Raw genomic sequence first — 19,126 nt, forward strand, 5'->3', positions numbered from 1 at the left:
CATAATTATTGCTTTTTTTGTTTCAGATAAGCTTCACAAACACATGGAAACATTTTGAAAACGATGTCCGTATCCACGGCAACAGCAGAAACACTGGAAACGATGTAGCTCCCAAGTAAGGCCACTGCTGGCTGCTTGTGGTGGTTTAATTAATTTAAATAAATAAAAAAAAAAAAACTTCATTCCCAAAGAAGTAACACTCCCACTCCCAGCACAGGAGCTCCACTCCGCTCAGTTCAGCAGGCAGGTCAGCGCTTCAAGGTCCTGCGCCGGCTGACTGACAGTTCGCTCTCACAGGGCTGAGTGGCCCGAGCATCTCATGTGTAAACCGGCGCTGCTCTGGCTAGTTTCAGATGTCATGAAGTGGAGCTGGCAGGAGGAGAGCAGCCACACCAGATGCAGTCCGACACTCCCGGGCCCCGGAGCGAGCGCACCACCACGAGCGCCTGCTCAGGCAACCGGAAGAGGTGACAAAACACATCAGGTATCTCTGCCTTTCCGGATGGTTCCCACCCTCTCCTGTCACGGGCGCGAGATGCCTCCGCGTCAGACGTTCATGGTCATTGGATGTGACGCGCGGCGTTCGGAGGGAGGACGTGTGCAGCGGAGGCGTTTAAGTGCATGTTAACCGGTGCCACGATGCCAACTGGTCGCTGCATGTCGGAGTAACCGGAGCTGTGAAGACTCTTACTGTAACCAGACTCTCCTATTATCCTTGGAGGTCATTAAGGCAATTAGCTGCTCATGGGCACGACGGACAGATGTCAGAGGATAATGAACGGAGCGGCGCTCATTAGTGGCCCTGTTGGAGTTACGCTGGACGGGAACGCTGAAACAGCGACTGCGACTAATTCTCACTGGATTTATTTCAATACGTTTATAAAGAAGGTGATCACAAAGCAGCAGCGTCTCCAGTCAGAGCCGATTGAACATGGGGGGGCAGATATGAAATCCCTTCCTTAGTTGTCACCAGCCCCTAAATGTTACTGTCACACTGCTGCTGTTAGACAACTGTAATGAAATGTATACATTAATTGTAAATGAAATTACACTTTTACTTTACATGCACTATAGCACTAAACTCCTGTTTACTAGAAGGAAAAGAGCCACAATAATCTTTCTGAACTCACTCCACTACATATGTAGGAATCAACAGGTAACTGTAATCATATAATAATAATAATAATAATAATAATAATTTACAGACCACTTTCTTTAGCTGCTGCCTGTTCAATGTTAACAGAACAAATCATCCTGATACATAAACAGTGTTTTGTTATAAATTCAGGCGTGAGAACATTACATTCATTCGAGTCAAGGCGAACGCCTCAGAGGTCACGGTGAAGTCAATGGCGACAATGACACAATTTGAATATCTCACTGCCCACCTACAGGGGAGTCTGTTTTACACCGCAGCAGGGAACGTCAATAAACCTGAAGGCTGAAATTTCTAAACACAAATGTTCTCATTTATTGTGTTAAAACAGTGGTGCAGCCTTCATAATGTCTCCTCGCATTCAGTCAGACTGACTCTTGTTTCCATTCATCACACAACTAGTATCCTTCATAATTAGTGGTACTTACCAAGGTCAGTCAATTTTATACGGAGAAACACAAACCTTCAGAAAGCTTTTTGTAACTCCACTGCACGGAATATTCAAAATGACCACAAATTAGTTAACTAGGACAGATGGGATTGATGGAGAACACCGGAGCTCATGAAGGGCTGCCAGGTATGGCGAAGGTCCCGTCAAGGATCTCAGCCATTACTAGGACTGCTCCTTTCTGTATAACGATGTGGCGTGGGATCTCTCTGGAGGCTCCCTCAGCCTAATGCCAACCACTCCAAGTCCAGCAGGATAACAGACACCAGTTTGTCAGCCCCCATCTTAAAGTTCACACGTTGTCAACCACCTTGCACTGAGTGCCTCGTTTCTGTTGTCAGTCTTCACGTTTCACACTGAGGTCTTGTGCTGTTGTTTAGAAACGCAGATATCTCAGATGTCGTTTCTTGACAAACCTTTCTTTTGGTTTTACAGCCCCTGAAACTAATGATGTTGATTTCAGGCATCATTCTCTCTACACACATCACTTTTTGTTGTTGTTTTTCAGATGTTAGCATTTATTAGGCTTTTCTTATTCCACCTTTCCAATGCTGCTACTTCTTCAGAATACAAAATGATGACAGTGGTGGTCTCTGGATGGTTGTCTGTATGTCACAAAGCAAACTCCGCTTGATGAGTCTGAAGACCAAAGTTCAAACACTGGATTGTGCCATTTTGACCTGAGGAATTTCAGCTCACTGAGATGTTTCTATGCAGACCCCATGTTCCATGTTCTGTGAGCGTTTCACACCCCATCGTCTCAGAGTCATCTTCAAACTATTTGTACTTGGGGGTAGTCGACCTGCCTGGTGTGGTAGACCCCCAAAATCTATCGATCGTGTGGTCAAAGCCATGATTAGTACACCTGGGATGTTCCTCAGTGGCTTCATGGTGCAGCATCGAGGATCAAGCTGTCAATAAAAAGGTACGATAAAAACATCAAGCAGACATTTTCATGATTTCTACAGTGGTTAACCCTTCAGGGCCCATGATTGAAAGCTTGTACTTCCATTATGGATTACACAGAGTTACTAATTAGAAGTACTTATTCTACTCAAGTTTGATGATGCCAATCACAGTGTTTGATTTTCGTTGATTAAGCAGACTGATCCAACAGTGAAAGTCACCAGAAAAGTCGACAATCCAGAGATTCTGCAGAATGCATGAAAGTGCCTCATTTCCCAAATGGACTCAGTCACGTGTCATTTCAGATCACACTATCAAATCCACAAACAGCAGCCGGCATGCACACCGAGAAATAAAGAAGCCCAGGATATTAGATGATAATTAGCTACAGTTTCGTTCTCTCAGCAGATGTCCTTGAGTTTTGGTTGGGGGGATTACGCGCTGGAGCAGGGGCGGGGGGATGGCGGGGTGGCATACCAAGTCCAGTCATTAATCCTGCAGGGCTTCTCAAAATTTCACTTCACAGCCAGGGCCGTGGCCGTCAGTGAATCCCCCCCTCCACCACTGCAATTGGTGACATTACACTGAAATATTAAACACTCGTGCACGTCATTCCTTTTATGCGCTGAAGCATATTTTGTGTAGTGCTTAGGAATATTAAAGCATAATTTATATTTCAGGAGTTTGACACCTTGACATTTTGGCACCTCTGTTTTGAATTTCAGCATGCGGTTTGACATGTTTGTATTAATAACATTGTGATCTCGGAGGGCCATGGCCTCGGGCTACTTGAACAAGACTACTAAAGAAAGGGATTTCAAAAGGAATTGTAGAGCAGCCTAGGGACTCGTCAAAATCAGCCCTGATACTGTTGCCCTGATAAAAATCCATTACCCGCAACGTGAGGGGGGATGGTGATGTGTGTGTGTGTGTGTGTGTGTGTGTGTGTGTGTGTGTGTGTGTGAATAAAGCAGATATTTTAGGAGCCGTTCAGTGTTTTTATGTTTGGATCTTTCCGGATCACGGCCTTCTGTATTGTGATCATGCCTGATCTCCTTAAGCAAACATCTTCTTTTTTTCCCCCCCCTTTGCTCTCCACATCATTCTGCCAGACTTTACATGATATTCTACCAACACAGCTGAATTCTGCAAGAAGTCTGAATGTCTTTTTGCTTAAATACTGGATTCAAATAACCGGTTATATATACGGATTCCTGTATCGGTTATCAGGTTCGATACGGGACGGAGTATTCGTTCTGGGAGAAAGATCCGGCAGGTGTTACATGACGTCTCGCATCGGCAGCTTTGCCCACAGGTATGCAAGACAGCAAGAGCGATTTCTGGTTTGGAGATTGTTTAATATTAATGAGAATGTCAAATGGAAGGCAGACTGTAAACTATGATCTGTCAGAACATGAAGAGGAGGCGAACGCTGCTTCACACAACCAGTGGCGTTCGGACCAGCAGCGCTAGAGCGACGTCCATCATTCATTAGTTTGACTGGTCAGTGTGTATCTCCGAGCTGTGCTACATGCTAAAGAGTTGCAGGGCTCACACACCAGCCACGCCACATGCTACACATGACTAAAACACATCTGACATCTGATACACACACCCAGCGCCATTTCGTTTAATCGTCTATGTTTTATCTTAACAAATTCAATGTACATCATGAGGTTGGTGTGACGTTTGGCCCAGAGGAGGATCAAGACGCCAGCCTCCTTCTCCTCCGCCTCTCCCTCCCTTCTCGTTTAGGAATTGGCTTCAGCTGTTTGGAGTCTTGAAAATCTTGGTGAATCCACGACGGCTCTGGTTTGCTGCTCTCCTTCCTGGAAGGGTTCCTCCTCTTAGGCACCTGAATTGGTTTGTTTGGGTTATGTTGAGTTAGCCTTGTTTTTCTTTAGTTTAGCACTTTAAATATTTTATTTATTTTATTTAGAAGGTGTCCTGTGTTGACCTTCCTTCCTTGTTTCGCTCTCCAACGAGCTGGGCAAAACAAAACCAAGACATTGATAAGCTGCCGACAGGAAAACTGACAAATCCACTACCGAAACATTCATGATGCCCGATATACATCCTGTAGTCACCTGGAGGAGACGACCACACCAGGCACAGGCGAAACACATCAGAACAGCAATTAGATAAAAAGATAATCCGCCTCATCGATTTAAAGTGTCAGTATTTGTCTCTTAAAGATTACTGACTGAATTGTTGTTTGATATTCTTCCAGCAACTTCTGATCCATAGATAACAAATATTTTCAAGATATGATTCATGAAGGAACTATTTACCCATCATCCTTTCTTCTGCTGTCATTTTCCCCAAATAATCTATTTTCCTTTGGAATTGAGTGTAATTTAAATGTAACGCTGTAGTGAAAAACTAGAAGTGCTACAGGCCACGAGAATGGATGCCAAATTTTGTAAAGTGAAAAACAGGCATGCCAAATTTATCCATTTTAATTTCATTAGGTGTTCTAAAATCCAAAAATCACTTTAAAAAAAAAACTTTTCAAACATATGTCAAGGTTTCAATACAATGGACCTTTCTGCCTCCAGAGCAGCTCTGCCTTTAAACAAATAATAAAAATTAAACCCTCAGTCATTAGCCTGATATTCTTTTATTGTACTATAACCTGCTTATTATGTCTCTTTATTGGTGGGGGGTGTAGACAGCACCGGCGCTGTAAAACGATTCGACCTGAAAGATGAAACATAAGAATTAATATGCAGTTAGTACGAGACAGGGTGTAACACAACCCATAGGAGCAGAGGGGAGTGCCCGTCAAACACGATTTGGTTGCAGCTCCGCCGTTGTGGAGACATGCACTCTATACGTCAATTAAACATTATCAAATATACCTCGGCCAGACACCTCTGGGGTGACATTTATCAGTCCGACATGTGATACTTCCTCAGCCCGGTGGGTGCGTCTACGTGTGTGTGTGTGTGTGTGTGTTACACTTGTGAGGATCTAAATTTGTTTACACACTTACAGACCGGTCGTCCTTATGGGGACTAAAGCAGAGTCCCTGTGATAAAAGCTGCCAGATTTCTGTGATACGGACTTATTCAGATGTTGAAAGTGGAATATTTAACCATTTCACTGAACATATTAGCTTATTTTGAATTTGATGGCAGCAACATGTCTCAAAAAACTGCTTCAAAAGCAAAGTGGCACTGATAGAGAAACATCTGACCATTCTCAAACAGCTAGGTTAATTGGCAACTGGTCAGCAGCATGACTCAGAAAAACAACATTTTAGAGCTCTGAAATTATACACATTTTAGACACTTACTGAAGCATAAATTCCACTAACGCTGTCACTAATAATGTCTCTATAATTGTGTGAATTTCATCCTGTCATATGTCTCTACAGTAAAATTATCATTTTTTTAATATCGTCTGATTCATTTTAATCTTAGAGAACCTTTTCTACAAAAAAAAAAAAAATACAGCCAACAGCCAAAATGTTCCTTTCAGACATTGTAATAAAATACACAACAATGAGTAGATTTCTTTGTAAATGTTGTCAGAAAGAGTAAAATAAATGTCTTTCATGTGAAGTGTCTTTCAGGGTGAAAAGACGGCCTTCATCTTCCACTCTTGTCCGTTTCAAGTCTCCGAGGTGTCCCGCCACCCAACAATGACTAGAAACTCATTTCATTCTGCATTATAGTGGAAGAATAAAGCTACAAAGCATTTCTTTTTTTTTCCCGGCTCGTCTCGCTCGCTGTTTTCCATCTCTGCACAAAGCGGCCAGCTCCACCTGACAGTCTCGTGGTTAACCGGGCCTCCGCACTGCGCCAAACTCTTCATTCTTTACACATCTCCCACGTGAGACAATAAACGGCTTGACTGTGTAACACATACATGAAATGAGCGCGGAGTCCGCCCACACGGTGAGTCACAGCGCCGGCCTGTAGGTCGCCACTATTTGAGGGGCTGAACAGGATGATAATACATTGTAATGAAGTACCGTTCGGCATCTGAGTCAAAGGAAACCGGCGACTCGCAACTTCCAAGGTTTCGCCTTCTGAAAAGCTCGTCTTCCTCAGCACTCGGACTCCTGCAGAAGTCCAAAAGCAGACTTACAGTCAGGACTCGGGCTGTGGGTACTGAGAACATAGATTGGTTTAATTGAATTTCCAGTGTTCTCCAGTCCGAGTCACCAGAGGAGAGATAATTCCCTTATCCACATCAATGCGGACCCTCTGCTGGGTGCAGTGAAAGGGGCTGTGGACCTGCTGTTTGCTGGCAGGATCTGCCACAATCAATTACACAAGCTTTGTTAAATACCCCCGCGATTTCCTGACTCCGCTCACCCCACACTGACGGTGAACTAAGTTAAAGGAGCCAAACAACAGCCGCTCAGACAAATAACCCCCAGATCGCTGTCCGGCTGCAGTGCAATTTGGTGCTGCGAGATGGCTTAAGCTGGCTGAAGTAATGCCACGAGATGCTGGATGGGTCTGAGGAGGTGGGCTGAGCGCCCCCCCACCCCCACCTCCACAAACCACCACATAGCTGCGCTGCCTCCCCGGCGGGGAGCCGCCTTTCATCCTGTGCGGTCACCCAAGTCTCCACTCTGGGCCCGAACCAAAGCCAGAGCCGGCGCCGGCGCCCGCCCACAGGTGAGAGGAGGAACTGCACTAATGCTCAAGAAGGCCGTTTGTTTTTATTATTTCTTATTTTTTCTTAATAAATGAGCTCCATTTCTCTGCTTCTGTCACATTAACTTCAAAATGCTCCCGTGTGTGTCAGTTTAGCTCTGGACTAATAAAGAGATATTCAGTGTTAGTCGCTTCACCTGGCAGTGGTCATAATGTTATGGCTTAACCGTGTACAGGAACACCATGAAAGAGATTCAGTCTTTCAGATGAACAGAAGAGAACTGATCTGTAAGTCTTGAAACTCGTAAAACTGCTTTTGAGTTATTTGCAATCAATAATGTTATACAGCTCAGATATTTTTTATATTTATAAAGAGTTAGGATATGTTTTCCTGGTTTTAGACTTTGTTCCAGTGCACCAAAGGCTCCCTAACCTCCACAACAAGTTCTACAGAGGACCCTCGGGTCCACTTCTTACTATTCTAGTAGACTGACATACATGAGGCCTGATGGAGGGCCACGATTCAAAAACATAATAATTCAAATACTAAAGTAATTTCAACATTTAAAGGACGATGAAGATTTTAGTGCAAAAAATATGGCAATGATGTAAAGAAAACAAATGAAAAGCCACATCCTACATCCAGTGGGCCGTCCATGGACTCATACTGGATTTTGAATACGTCTTTTTATTTTGAATAAGTTCAGTATGATAACAGTGATGCAGATCGTTTATGACAGTAGACATAGAAGCGTAGGCCTTATTAACATGTTCTAATTACATTTATTTGAAGCTTACTTACAGCTTTTCTTGCAATAATCACTGAGTAAAAGTCCAGTATTGGATTTCTTTCTGGATTAAATAGATCTTTTTTCTTTCGTCAGATGTGGACAGCTTCTCTTTAACTGTGTGCTTTGAAATCAGTGAGCGTGTCCCTGAATGCACCGCAAAGTTCATCACTGCTCTCAATAGTCTCTACGCTCAGTTTAGCCGATGAAACGTTTTGCACAATTCTGCCATGAAACAGCTCACAGAGACACACCTGTACATGCAGATTTATTCACAATAATAACTTTGTTATTAATAACAGTGTATCATTAGGATACAGCTTAAAGTGCTTCACAAGAAAGAAAAAACAGATACAGATCTTACAAAGAATAAATAAAAATGTACCTAATGACTTAAAAAAAAAGTAAAAATTACTAATTTTACTAACAGTAAAATTTTAAGTACTTTTCTGAAAAAAAATTATCAAAGTATTAATTTTTAAGAGGTAACAACTTTAGACTTACAGGAGTTCCAAAACAGATCACAGAATGGTCGTTGTCCTTAAATTAAAATAAAATAATTTATAATGAGAGGTAAAGAGTACAAATATGAAAAATACTGTATAGCAGCAGAAATGATCCAGACAGCTTGATGTTGGACCACAGAGAGATTAAAGAAAAACTCTCAACGTCACGTACGTTTCCTCTGATTGCTTTAGTCATTCTAAATAACAGAATAAAAGCCAACAGGTTGAATTATTGTTTTTGTACAATAATTATAAGGTCCAAAAGGTCTTATTTTCTGTTAATTATAATCAAGAAATGGTTTGACGTTCTTATTTTGTATCAGAATCTTTTAAGAGAAAAATATTCAGAGCGCCTTGCATGCACTGAAGTTTGTGACACATCTGCTCTCTGATAGTGTTAATAATCACACACACACACACACACACACACACACACACACACTCATACCGATGACTGCCTGTCAATATGTAACTTCAGTCTGACTGTTAAAAAGGTTTTAGCATCTGTCTCTATTGGGGGGACTGAGTCGTTAGGGCGGTTTGTAGTTCCTACACTTCATCCTCAGACCTCTTTGCTTTTAACTTGTCCACAAATAGGTCTTTCAGGCTGAAGCCGCCCGAACAAAACCAAGTGGTCTTAATCGAATTCTTTGAGCCGTGCCTGTATGAAATTGTAAATGAAAGTTTTTGAAGTTTTCTAAGAGTTCACTTGTGAAAGCTAACTGTTCGGCGGTTATTTTACTGTATGTCACATTTCTTTTCATGCTGACAAATGGAGGCTCTTTGTGTTGTCCGGCGTTTTAACTTGAAGTTTCTGTGAAGCGGCATCTCTCATTGGATATGCCATCGTCTCTGATGTGTAAGATGATTTTTCTCTTTTGTTAGCGGCTGTATAGAGACAGGTTTAAGTGCCTTGGTGGAACTCCTATTCACCCCCATGTTCAGCACTCTCCCATGGCCTCTTCTCCATTTCCAGCGCCCAGAAAAAAAAACATGTCATTGTGAACCATGACCCCACCCTGATCCACATCCACTCTCCATCAGGAAGCCAAACACATGCCTGAACAATTAACTCCTGCACTGCCATCAATTTAGCCCAGAGGGAAGAAAAGATTGAGTCACCCAGGTTCAGGCAAAAAGAAATGGGTAAAAACATGAGGATAAAAGGGTTTTCTGAAGAAAGAGAGAGAAAAACATGTTTTTCAGTCCCTGCAAAGTAACTGTCACAGGAGTGACAAGGAGACAGTATTGAGAGTCTCCGTTCATTCAGCCAGTTTGTCTGAACTGTTCAACAAACAATTACAGGGAGTCATACGGGTTATGTTTATCTTGAGACCAGGCCTGTGAGGAGCTGCCTTAAAAGCCATGGCGAAAGAGGCAAGTACATCTTCTTCATAAACTTGTGATGTTGGGTCTCAGTATTGATTCCTGCTCCACGTAGCTGTTTGTGGTCAGCAAGAGGCTGATGGCAACGTGACCCACTGTCTGTGGACGGTACGCCCAAGCAGCTCCTGGCTTCGGCAGCAGGACTCGGTTCTTGTATTAAAAATAGGATTCCAGACAGTCATGGCCACCCGTCCAACACACAATGTCTCACTCTTATACCATGCTCCTGAGCCACAGTTGGGGAAGAATGCATGGAAAGTCACGATGATGCAACGAACTTGTGAACTGAAATGCCCATTTCAGAACAGTGGAGGTTAGTACTGGTCCAGACATCCATGGTTGATTCAGCTTTTTTTCATAAATCACCTGCAGAATTCATCTTTACTGGAGGACAATCTGGACTCTATGAGCAGTTTCAACTGTGTCGCTGATCTTTTTAGCATCAGAATGAAAATGATTTATTCAGTTATTTTAGATGTCAAAATAATGTTTGTGGAGAAAAGTTAGATTTTTGTTTAATTTTGCTGGCCGTAAATCAAATTAACAATGTGCTGCTTAATGAATTGTTGGATGCTAATGCATTTCATGGTGTGGGGCATTTTTGAAGTTAGACTGTGAATATCACACAAACGTCTGACAGCTTCCAGATGAGAAACATTAATCCATTTCGGTTCCTCTGTCACCACTGTGCCTTTCCGTCTCACTCTCCCTTTATCGACTCATTGTAAATACATGAAACTTCTCCTCTGCATGAATCAGTGTTTAAACCCACCACAGCTGGGGATTAACTTACTCCGGTGGGAATAACAGTTATGAGCTGTATATTTTATTTGAAGCTAACTGAAGCTTTGGTGAACCTCTGCTTGTTCCTCACTCCATGAAATCAGCTCCTGGGGTGTTTAAGTCTGCCTGCTGGCTCAAAGAAAACGTGGATTGGTCTTAACGCTCGCTCTTGGTGGGTTGACAGTCGTTCGTGGAGGTTAAGGTGACACAGTGATGCTGGTGACGGGATGAGTGATCTGTAGATTTTGTGGGACAAAGAGACCGAAGCGTCCATATGAGGATATCAGAAACTGTGAAGGTTTGTGTGAACCTGATGAAACCGTTCCTGCTGGACTGTGTTACCCACTGCTCCTCTGTCACGCCTTCACTCACTCTGCTTCTTCTTCTTCTCCTTCCCCCCTCATCTGTTCCCCTTTGACCTCCACCCCCCACCACCTGCCAATTAATGCCAATCAGGGCAGCGGCGGGCTGATGTGGTTGGCTGGGTTCTGGGACTGGGACCACCTGGCAATCGCTCACAGCTGGCCTCCTCTCCTCCCTACCTGTCAGGACCAGGTCTCTCACCACTGCAGAGGAACCGGAGGTACGCGGCGCCAAACTGGCCTCCGCTATGGTTTATTTATGCCATGTTGCTCTCTGTGCGGGGGATTTTTTTTTTATTTTTTTTCCTTGTAGGAGGAAAAGTACTTTTAAATTCTAAAGGTTGGAACTTCGCCAGCTTCAAGATGGTGGGAAATTGAACAGAATAACTTAGTGTGTTACTGAGATCCTGCATTAAGCGTGCTAAATTGCACAGAACAAATTGTTCTTTCAGTCTGCATGCATTTCCCTGGTGATTTATTGAGAAGAACACCATGGGTGACACACAAGCAGGAGTATTCTAATGAGAGCTTTACATGCTTCAGATCTTGTTTACATGAGAACGATCTACTGGAAATGGTGGGTCTTCCATATTAGTTGGTTTCCATTCTTCATGGCGTGATCGTATGGAGCACTGAAGCCGCACAAGCACAAAATGAAACGTGACCTCAGGGCTGGCGGACATGTTGGTATCGGAAGTTGTTAAAAAGTATTGAAATGTCACAGCAGGGCAGATTAAAGCAAAAAACTACAGATATGAGTGATGATCAGATGAAAAATCATATTAATCAATTCAAAATGTTGAAACAGAATCTCTGCTGGAGGCTGAGCCGATCTGCAACTTCTTAACAAAAGTGTCAAAAACAGACACAAGGACGGACAAATGAATTAAATCCCTTCATATTCATATCAATTAGCATAGATCCCTATATTTTATGTGACAGCAAACACTGCAAATGGACAGTATGCTGTATTTTCCATGTCCATCAGATACAACCTTCACCATGACCTGTGATTAAGTCAACTTCCACATTTCTGTGCATGCATCATGTCTCTGTTCATTCTTGCTGTTCTAACATTTAGTATGCACAAATACACACCATTCAAAAGGTCTAGAAGACCCTTACTTAATAGTTAAAATGTGTATTTGACATTTAATTCACCAAAGGGCATCACTTTAAAATAAATCAACAAACTGGTTAAATGAAGAAAATGAGTGTAGTACAATGATGCAGGAAGAAAAACTGATGGTGATATTGAGAAAGAGACACAATCAAAGGCAGCGTCTCAGGCTGCAGTGGTCTGTGAGGACATTGAACACCTCGAAGAGATGTTACCTGTTACCTTTGGTTATTGATCTGTGAATGAAAGAAAGGGATGGAAGCTGTAAAGACCTTTGAGACCGACCAAGCAATTAAAACAACACAACAGATGAAGCCACTTCAGTCTAACCCTTTCAGAGCAGTAATTTCCTAAAGCTTTGCCCTTCATTCAGGGTAAATATCAAGAGAGAAGAATCATATCTCACCTCTTCCACCGGGGTGGACCAGGGTCAGTCACCAGACCATCCAGGTAATGAGGGCCTAGTCCACGCCTTCACACATGAGATTAGGCCTCTGTGGTGAAATGCCCTGAGGCATCCTATAGCATCAGAGATACACTCCTGTTCCACGCCTAAAGCCGGCACTGGCAGGTGAAACCAAAAGTGAGTGTAGCTGGAGTTTTAGGGCTCTTCTTCACCTCAGAAGAGTGGAGTCTGTGTAAAAGACTTCAGCCAGTGTGTGTGTGTGTGTGTGTGTGTGTGTGTGTGTGTGTGTGTGTGTGTGTGTCAGGTAAAAAGAGAGGATCCAAAGAGGCCCTGTCACTGCGCCTCACCGCAGCTTTACCATTGCCCAGGAGTCTCGCCTGCAACCACCGGTTTCATAACTCAAGATCCTTCTAGAAATTGCGCCTGATCTCTGTGTTAAATAATGCATCAACAATTTTTTTTGTAATGTAAAAAAGCTGGCTTTTAGCAGCATTAGTTGGGACAGTAATGCCACCTGACAATCGTTCCCTGCAGTCTTGACTGTGGCCTAGAGGAAAAAAGTCAGACTCCTTGTGATTGACAAGGACAGAAAGTGGAGTCGTCCCACTTCTGTTTTTGAATTGTCAACCGCAGCCGTGGGATTTGAGACTGAAGGATGAAACCGTGACTTTGACTACAAGAAGTAAAGGACTTAAGCATGACAAGTGTGATTACAATATCCAGGAAAGTCATTTAGGGCGCCAAGGTAAGAGCCAGTCTCAACAGGACATTCAATTATTTATAACGCAAGGGAGAGTGGGTACGTTCAAGGCCAAACAGCTTAGAGCCGCTTCAAGGAAGGTGTGTTCCCACATCCTTCACTGATAACCACTTCTGCTATTTACACTTGCAATGAGACAATTTGAAATAAGTGGGAAGTCACAGAACACTGCCTTATTAAAACCACAGCTCTTTAAATAACCAACAGCCGAAATTGTATCTTCAAAAATGTATTTGACCATTCGGTGACATAAACAAGACATAAAATGAATGGAAATTAGTGGAGGAGGAGGATGCAGCAACAGAGAGAGGTGATTAATCAGTCATCAGTGTGTGTCATTCATAGTTTTTTTCTTCTGGTGTTGGGACAAGGCGTCCCCCAGACCCCCCACACTGCCCCCTGTGGCATTAGCAGCTATGAAAGTGAGTACTTCCTTTCATCCTGAGCTCTGAGATGAGTAAATATTCCTCTTCTGTACCAGTGTGTGAAAGATTTGAGTGAAAACTCCAGTTCAGTAATGTGTCCTCAGCTGGAGCATTACCTGCTGTACTTATGGTGGAATAAATAGTAGTAAAGGCCTCCAGATGAGGAGCCATGTTTTGATGGTGCAGACAACTGAAAGCAGCCTCTGGTGTTAAAGGCCAGCATTTTATTATGCCATCTTCTTTCTGCAGACACCATTTTTTCCCCTTTCTTTTCTTTTCCTCTTGCTGCTAAAAGGCTTCATCACCTCAGCATAAATGTGTCATTTTGTGGCGTTTGCCCCATGTGTTGCCGGTCACCGATCTCCGCGGTTTGTTGTGCTTGATTTTGAAATGCAGCCCTCCCTGTGAAAACCTCACCTCAGTCAACAAGAAGAATTCAGCAGTCAGACTATGAATAAATATGTGAAGATAAGCCAAAAACTACTCGACTTTGTCACCACTGACCCTGGGTTTTACTGCTTTGCCTGTGTCAGCAAATCCCTGTATTGTTGTCTAAAACTGAAGATGCATTCATATTGAATGGAGCGCCCATGATGTTGGCCACCATTCGGAGGTGACGGAGTGTTTTAAGGTTAGGAAAAAGAAGTTAGTCAAGAGGTTTGTATGACTGATGTCGAAGTAAGCCTTCAGGAAGTGAATGTAAGTTAAAATACAAAGAAACGGCTGGTTGTTGGTTGTATTAATTTTCTCACGTTAACTAGGAAATGGAGATGGTTTACTGAGAACTGCAGCAGGTCAAGGTTCCGAGGAGGTTTGTAAATGTTCATGAATGTCTGTGGAGGTTTGTGAAGGTCTGAGGAAGTTTGTGGAGGTTTGTGAAGGACTGTGAATGAGTGAAAGTTTGTGAATCTCTGTGATGGTCTGTGGAAAATAGAGAAGCTCTGTGTAGGTCTCTGAAAAATTGTAAAGATCTGTGAAGGTCTATGAAGGACCATGAAGGCTCGAGGTGCTCTGTGAAGATCTGAGGAGGTTTGTGAAGGTTTGCAAAAATCTATGAAGGACTGAAGGTCTGCGGAGGTCTGAGAAGGCCTCTGAAGACCTGTAGAAGTCTGTGAAGGTTGTATCATTTCTGTCTGCTGGATCGCTGATAGAGTAGAAGTGACACTTTAAACAACTGATTATTTCCACTTTCCTTCCAGGTCAGTTTGAATTCTTTTTAATCATTCCTAAAGATACCGCTTACCGTGACTGAAAAGAAGAACTGCTTCAGAAGCAAATAGCTCCTCTTTCACAATTCCTACAGATAACAGACTCATGACACTAGTCGTAATGTGAAGAGCTGGGTTGTTTTCAGTAATGGAAATTGTTCAAAAAGCCAAACCTGAATGTGATCTTCATTCATTCATTCATTCATTTCTCTCGTTCAGATCTCTTTTGTGTTAACAGACTGGCTTCCCCTGATGTGGGCGATGGCAGTATCAATTCAACAATTTAGTCAGATAATGTTTTTAATGGTTTGTCATTCTTAAGAAAAATGTTTTCCACCTGCTTTTTGGTGGAAGAGATTGTGTCCTTCTTCCTCTTCAAAAACCTGACCTACTTTGAAAGGGAGTTTCACCTTTTCCTTTATACAACCACTGTACACTGTACTGCTATTCAACTGTTTTTCTGTTCGCAAGCACAATTCTCAAATAAAAACCATTTAAAGCAGAGCTATCATGTCTCCGCTATTGGGAAGTAGAAGGCAAATAAGCACATGAACTCAAGGCAAACACTCAGCTAATCCATAAGTGAGGTGATACTTGTAGTTGGAGTTTTTTAAAATAATTTATAAAACACATATTTTTAGATTGACTTTATTCTATTACATCAGACATTAGTTATTATTATAAAAGAAGCTTCAGTGTGAAACCTTAAGGAACAGTTACAACAGTTTCAGACTAACCAGATAATCTGGATTAAAAGTACAATAATAACAATAACAGCCGAGGTTAACAGTATTAGTCTGTAATATTCTTATAATGTGAAAAACTTAAGGAAATCCAACATTCATTGAACATATCATCAGGCACAGCAGTGTGAAAATTGGGGGTTGGATGGAGTGAAGGTCAGTTGTTTTCAGCCCATTGTCTCTATAACTGACTGTCTGCTCTCTGTGAGGGCCTCTGTCAGCTGGTCGGGAGGGCCAGCTCCGTCCTGGGCTGCCCGCTGGACTCTGTGGAGGATGTGGGTGAGAGGAGGATGTTGGCCAAGCTCGCATCCATTCTGGACAGCAGCTCTCACCCACTGCACCGGACGGTAGAGGAGCTCAGCAGCTCCTTCGGTGGCGGACTGAGACACCCTCAGTGCAGGAACGAGCGCTAACCCCGGTCCTTCATAACCACCGCTGTCAGACTATGCAATTCTGCTGTGTAGAATATGTGCAATAACCCTGGACATTATAACATCCTACAACCATGGTCACTTTAATCACCATAAGAAATTCAATGACACTTTATAATCCATTCACTCTGCCGCACTAAAAACATGTTGTACATATTTTATAGTTCCTGTTATGTTTTAAGATTCATGTTGTACATACAGTTAGATCTTCCTTGTTTCAGTTTTCTATTATCCTTACTACGATTTGAACTACTGCTTGTTCTTTATTTGCACCTTTCATTACCTTTTGTTGCTGTGTGTTCTCTTGCACCTGTAAATTGAGTTTTATTGATGGTGTGAGTTCATATAACCATCAGAAATGAGTGTCAAACCGTAACCCAACTTTGGCCCTAAACCCTTATTTTCACCATTAATTACATCTGTTACTGTGTGTGTGTGTGTGTGTGTGTGTGTGTGTGTGTGTGTGTGTGTGTGTGTGTGTGTGTGTGTGAGAGACAGACATTTTAGTTTCACCCCCTGAGCTGGAACACACACCTGTGCTTGCATTTTGTTGCTCTTCTTAAAGCACTAAATGAAATGTGAACACTTCTAACTGCAAACTGCTCTAAGTCACATGAAAAGATTTATTTGAAAACTGTAGCAAAGCCGATATGATTGAAATGAGAAAAGAGGACCGAGTCTTTCCAGTCTGTATGGTGTGTGTTCTTTAGACACATTTGCTGAGGTTGCACAGCATCGTGGTGGGGCGATGAACCATTCTCTGGACAATATTTATTCTAATCATCTCCTTAAATATTTGTTCTGGAAATGACTTATGTAAGTGCTGTACAATACAACAGACACTTGATGAGACTCTCAGTACCTCTGTGTAAACATGACTTCTCTGTCCCTCTCAGGCACACACACACACACACACACACACACACGCTGGAGCCATGCTCAGTGGGCTGCAAATGCAATGTGAGCGGATGTGAAAAGTATCAGTGGCGTATAGTCGCACACGTATGCGGCGGGCGGCGTCGTGGACAGACACCCACACCAGATGCCGTGTGTGCCCTGGGCTCCGAGGCATCACTGCGAGGGGAGAGAGCCAGTGTGGGGAAATAAGCACCTGTCATGTGCCAACTGAAGTGTTAAGTGCACAAATTGTGGAGGCGAGGGTGATGTTTCCGCAGGGGTGACAGCTCTGGGTCTGGGTGCCATGTCAGGGCCTGGCATATCATGCAGGGGCCCCCACCCCCACCACCACCACCACCACCCTTCCCTCCCATCCTCTCCCTTCCAGCCCACCCCCGGCCCCGCCGCTTGCTGAGGGGCACAATGGCAACTATTATTTACTGGATGTCTGCCTCATTTCCTCATATTCATCCTGGCTGGCCTTCACAGGGCCCACGGGGGGGGGGGGGGGGGCTTCGGCCCCCCTCCTTCTCTTGTGTCATCGCTGAGGGGCGGCAGTGGCAAAACAATCTCTGGCGAGCATTTAGATCATTTATTTAGGACGCCGGGTGTCAGCCGCGAACCAAATTGCCCACATTTGTGTGGCGGGGTCCTCTCCCCGCGTCCTCCTCTCCCTTCAGGTTGGGGCGTGAATGCGAGCCGTGGAAGGTGCATCAGGGCGGGTGTCAGAGGGCCTCTCTGCACGCTAACGCTAATGCCACATGAAGGTCTCTCTGTGAACAGTGTGAAAGTGCAAAATGTATGATAAATTGAGCGTGCCAGGGGGGCTTTATGGCTGTGAAGTGGTGTGGCTGGTCGCAGGCATTGTTATGACTAGGGCTATTTAGGATCATGGGAGTTGACAGTGTGCTACTGGCAGCCATAGAAGTCAGATTTATCTGTGTTTTGTGCACCAGTGAACAAGAGTCACAATGCAAGAGAAAAGCACAAAGTTTCCCGAACATTTCAGAATTAAACTCAACTTCAAGGACGTGTCCGACACCAGTGACCCAGGCTAATGCTATTATCTCAAAACCCTGATCCGACAGGACAAGGGCACTCTTTCCATTCAGCCAACCACCTGTTGTGAAGGTGTTAGCAGGTGAGACACTCGAATAAAGGAATAAGTGAGTGTATTCAGAGACAAATAGATGGAAGGCAGGTAATCGTTTGAACCTAATGGCTTCCTGATGTTGAAATAGCACTACATGACACTTTCTCAGCAGTCCACAAATATCTACAAGAGACTGATGGGAACCATGTGAGCCAACAGGAGAAGCAGTACTGCTTCTTGTCTCGTCCTTTGCTGCCACCCACAGCCCGAAATCCACCCAGAGAGTCCAGAACTGGCAGAACACAGATTCAAAGGGTGAAAAACCAACTTTCCAGCACTGCAGTACCATCAGCTCTTTCAGACAGTCATCAATATAAAGCAGTTTCTCCTGATGATTGAGTCCTGATATTTATTTTAATGTCACGTTTCTTCATTTTACTAAATACACACCTCTTTAAACTTACCTTAAATTAGAGACATTAAACAAAAGGCCCTGGTCTTTTTCTGGCCAGATGTGTTGACCTTGAAAATGTTTAAAATTGACCATAAAATATTATTATCACGACTTCGTTTTAAAAATGTATCTGATGCTTCTGATTTATTCGGTCAGTATCATGATGCTTTAGGAAGAGTCGCAGTCATAACACTGAGGCCAAAACTGAAAGAAGTTGTCACAAAGCAGTGGAAGCTACTTTACTGTTTGAATTTATGGACGTTTTACTGTATTTTGCGTGATTCAACATGGCTTGATGTTGCATTTGCAGTTGCTTGCCTTGGACTTATGTTCAGCCCTTTGTTGAAATATTGCATTTTGTTTTGTTTTTAAACTCTGCTTTGCACTTTAAACGAGCAGGAGTGTTTAAAGTCATGCAAGAATTTGTATTCAACAGTCATAATGAAATTCATTCAGTGATTTGGAGCACTTTGGATTGAACTGGGCTGTCTTTTGTCTTTGAACTATAATCAGTTTAAACACCCGTGCCTTAAATTGTGGCTAAAACAGGAGTCAAACAGATGACCCGTGGGCTATTTGCAGCATACCAGAGGGACCAGTACAGCTGGAAATTTTCAAAGAAGCACAAAAGCCTACAAAAA

This window comes from Salarias fasciatus, chromosome 1 (assembly GCF_902148845.1).
Source record: "Salarias fasciatus chromosome 1, fSalaFa1.1, whole genome shotgun sequence".
In the NCBI taxonomy this organism is placed as follows: Eukaryota; Metazoa; Chordata; class Actinopteri; order Blenniiformes; family Blenniidae; genus Salarias; species Salarias fasciatus.